This window comes from Vicugna pacos, chromosome 30 (assembly GCF_048564905.1).
Source record: "Vicugna pacos chromosome 30, VicPac4, whole genome shotgun sequence".
Taxonomy (NCBI): domain Eukaryota; kingdom Metazoa; phylum Chordata; class Mammalia; order Artiodactyla; family Camelidae; genus Vicugna; species Vicugna pacos.
This window is the reverse complement of record NC_133016.1, coordinates 34,120,213-34,124,706: the sequence shown is the minus strand read 5'-3', so window position 1 is coordinate 34,124,706 and position 4,494 is coordinate 34,120,213. Positions and strand designations below refer to the sequence as shown.

General features: G+C 35.7%; 1 long non-coding RNA gene across 2 annotated transcripts; it reads right to left on the bottom strand.

The window, feature by feature from the left end:
- Positions 1-2,374: 2,374 nt before the first annotated feature.
- LOC140690397 (uncharacterized) lies at positions 2,375-4,029 on the bottom strand. Of its 2 annotated transcripts, none has more exons than XR_012065665.1 (2): positions 3,780-4,029; positions 2,375-2,701 (listed from the first exon to the last, which is right to left on the bottom strand). It is a non-coding gene; the product is annotated as an uncharacterized lncRNA (long non-coding RNA). The 2 variants fall into 2 exon arrangements; XR_012065664.1 differs by having other exon boundaries at positions 3,655-3,917.
- Positions 4,030-4,494: the final 465 nt, after the last annotated feature.

Sequence of the window (4,494 nt, the reverse complement as noted above, 5' to 3'; positions counted from 1 at the left end):
CATCAGCTCAGGATTCAATGAACAGGTAATAATTAATACACTGGGAGAATTATAATCTACCTCTCCCTGATCGGTAGAGAATCTGATGGCTCAGTGAAATTCTTAATTCACAGAGATTCTGCCAGATGCAGAGGAATAATTCACTGATGGCTCAACTAAGACAAGCTTAGTTAATGCTTAACAATCCATCTTGACACACACACAGTGGTAGACAGATTTGTAGTATTTAGTGGGAAGAATTCAGTGGGCAGAGCTCAGGGAATAGTTTTCAAACACCAGCCAACTTTTGTACTTTGCCAATAGTCTAGCTTTTCCCAGGTAGAAAACAACAGATAGACTAACAAATAATATTCTTCTTTAGGATTTCTAATTTTGAAAGTAAACTGTTGCTTTTGACTTATCAGTATAGAACATTGTTAAGATGATCACGGTAAGACCCACTGTCTAATAAGAGAGATGGAAACTAGCTGCTGAACCATCCCATCTGAACCCCAGACTGCTAATGTAAACAACAACATAGCCACCATCATATTTGTGCTGACAAACTTAAAATCTTGATGTTTCTGTTGTAGGAACAACCACTGCTGTCCATACACAGATCTCCTACTGCAAGTGGTCTCTTTTCTTCTCTTGGTAAAGGACATATTGGCGGAATGTTGCGTGAGCTTACCCTGGCCCATTTGCCAATTCTCAAGATTATCAAAGGCTTTATTCACAATTGGTGACACATTTTTGGACTCAATATTGCCATTTCATTCTTATCAGCTGACACTGGATGCATGATTATGACCAGAAGCCTTAGATACCCTGACATTGCCTACAAATTTTCCAGCATTTCAGGGCATTTCACATTCTGAAAATGCTTCACCTTTTATTTTAAGTAAAAGGGAATTACTCATAGTCTTCCATGAATATTTTATATTTCTTAATATCTGCAGAAATTTTATATTCTTGCAGTTGGACAAATTTTAAATTCTACCACCCTCACCTCCTTCTAGTCCACACATTTTAGATTGCTATTTAGTTTCTGAATATGACCACCACTACCAAGGTTCTAGTACCTCTTAGATACTTCCTGTGTTAAGGTTAGAAGTGGCAAAATTTGTGTGGTGTCTATAAACCTGTATTAAATATATGCAATGGCACTGTCTCTTCTGGACGAAGCTCTGATTCTAAGAAGTAAATTAATTAGAAGGCAGTATAGTTATTGGTATGGGGAAGAGAATCAGCTATTTTGGGGTGGGTGGGTGATGAAGAGACAGGAAAAATTCCAGCAAATGAGAATGGAATGCTTTAGGCCTCTGGAGGCATGAATTAAGAAGAAAATAATACTTTGTCTCCTGTACCTACCTCCACTACTGTCTTGAATGACTAGTCCATGGGCTATGAAAAGAGCTAGTTTGTGGTGAAGAGTAAAGACCATAACGAAATAGTTTGAAAACCATGAGAGTTTTGTTGCTTCAGGAAAGTAGATTTTGCTTAAAGTCAACATGTATTTTTCATTCACTAAATAATAAAATGCATCTTGTGGCACGTGTTGTGCTTACAGTGCTGGTATCCAAGTTAGACAAGGAAAGTTGGATAGAAAACATCTGGAGGAGGTGGTTTCTGTTCTGAGACTGGGAAAATCTAAGTAGGTAAATGGAGGACATCCTAAGTCCAAGGATGAGATGGAGCAACAGTTTTGAGGTTGGAGTTAATATGGTTGACAAGCATTTGCCTGGATATATCTCCAGATACAGTGAAACATAAAGATATTCCAAGGTAGCCAGATGCCAGATCTATAAAGAAATGACTAAACTATGTTGAGATGTGGACTTAGATTTGGAAATGCTTTAAGTGCCCCTCTGAGGATGTAAGCATATCTTTGGCTGGAACATAAAAGCAACATTAAATTTTCACTAGAAAATATAGTGCAGACCCTTGAGGGAGGAAAAGAAAGCACCAATTGAAATGCATTGAGAACAGCACAAAGAAGACCATAGAAAAAATTACTTCTTAAATTCTACCTCATGCTGAATGTGCCATCTGAGATTACATCACGTGACTGTTATGATTCCAGGGATGACATAATAGAGACCATGACTCCTGAGCCGGTTCCTGCATTTATCTCCTGTTCCAACCTATCATAACTTAACACTTTAAATACTTTCCAGGATCAACAAGAAACCACTTAGTACTGTTCCCTCTCTCCATGTTTTTGTCTTTTTCCAAATTCTTCCATTTTCTCTTCTTCCTTACAAAAAATTATATAAATTTACTCACATATTGTTCCATCAAATGATCATATCAATCAAATATCTCTTTTTTTCTTTAAATGCTAACTTAGTCTCGAGTTTAAATCTTTACTCTATTTTAAAAAATATAAGGACAATACAGGTACACATTTATGTTTATTGTTCAAATAAGAATATTGCAGATATATGTCGACATTTGCCATCATAAATTTTAATCTTTGCTATCCTGCATAATCTGGTAGTCCTCTGGTAGATCAATTGTAATTAGGATGACGTTATTAAACTGAAGATAGCTGATGAGTTGGCCTTGAAAGAGAGGTAGTTGATGTATCAGCTATCACTGGCAATGGAAACCGTGGGTTGCTCCCTGGTTGAAGTTTAGAAAAACGACCTTCATGGGCAGATATGTTGTGATATCTATTTGGAAAAGTAGAAGGCTCCACCATCAGTCCAAAATAATTGCCCTGTATGGGAGACAAGATGCTGTAATGAGAAATAGAAGTTGTAGTTGTAATGAAGTTCACAGCACAGCCATTTGCTTCAGTTTAGCTGCTTTGGGAGTGCCTGTGGATAGTGGTCAACTGATTTAAAGTAGCACATTGATCCACTGCAATTTGTTCTCGTGGTCTAACTGACACTGATGATGAAGGAGAAAAATCACCTCTGATCGGGGTATTTGTATCACCAATTATATGGCTAGTAGAGGGCTTTCTGTTAAGAGGCATGTTTAAATTAGGAGAAGGTAAAAATGCACTTTCTCCACTAGTGTCAGCCACAAAATCAGAATTATGATTATCTATATTACCCCCTCCTATAAAGTGCTTCTTGTTGAAATCTTCAGCCAATGAAGATACCAGAGAGACATTTTTAATCTCAACTCTTATTTTTATTCTCACTAAAATTTGGGGACAGCCTCGTTTAAAATTTGAAATATGGTAGAATTGCAGCTACAATCAAAGTGGAAAGATTTTAGTAATATTTTAAACCAAATTAGAAGACTACAATAAGCCTAACCTATAAAACCTCAGATTTCACGTTTACAATGCAAAGATAATATCATCAAAATATGAGCAATTCTGACTATTTTTTGAAATTCCTTATTTCGAATATACACATTTAAATAATACAGTCATCAAATTTAAGAAGTTAGCATTAGCAGTAACGGTGAAAGCCACTTTTGAAAACAGCTTTAATACCTTTATTTAGATTTCTGTTAAGATTCATAGTTGCTAGCAAAGTTTATCATAATCTTGACTACTTAAGGCACTATCCTCATTTTTATAAAAAATTAAGAATTATAGCCTTAGTAGTTTTATACAATTTTCAAAAAAGCTTTCCATTTATGTTACCATAGATTGATGTACAAAATTAAATTTTATATCTAAGTTACCAAGTTGTAACTAAACTTTGTGAATACCTTGTTTAAAATATAGACTTCTTTTTCTTCTGCCATAAAGACAGCTAGACAAGCAGATCTTTGAAAATTCTGCTGCAATTACCTAAACCCATAAAGCTTTAGCTGTATAACTAAACTTTTCATACTTCCAGGTTCAAATATTCTGAAAGGGGCCTTTCTTTCCAAAACTTCCTTCTTAAAGACATCTTCATCAATCACTATGGAAGATCCATTATCATCCCACCAGATGGATTTAAATTGGTCACCCCCATACATTTTCCAGAGTTTTCTTGGAAATTTCAGAGAACGAAAATCATTATCTCCAACTGGTTCAGAGTCACAATGTGTGTAACATGGTCTTTTTATCAAGGATCCTTCTGACAAAGTCAGAGAATCAATTTCTTCAATCATAGACCTCAAGTCCAAGTCCCCAGAGAATATTTGATCACAAAATAGAGATCTACTGGAGTTTCCTGAACCAGTTGACCCATCTTTAGGAAACTTATCTTGAATTTCTGAAGAAACAAGTGCCATCTCAAATAACTTTTTCTGCAGCTACTTTTCTATTCTGCATGGTTTTGAGCACTACAGCTTCAAATGCTGCTCTGGCAAGCCTGCACATTTAAACTGGTAGGCCATCACAATGGTTCTCAACCTGAGTAGCTGTGACATCACAAAACGTCTGGTCTCCTAGCAACCCAAGATTAACATTCAGCCAGTGTTTCCTTCTCATTCATCCAGTGAAAATGAATCATATAAGATGCTTATTTTTATAATGTGATCTGCAAATATTATCCCCACAAAATCTTTTTAAATAATTTAATTTTGGGGTCTATGAAATAAAAAAAATTCTCCTTCCTT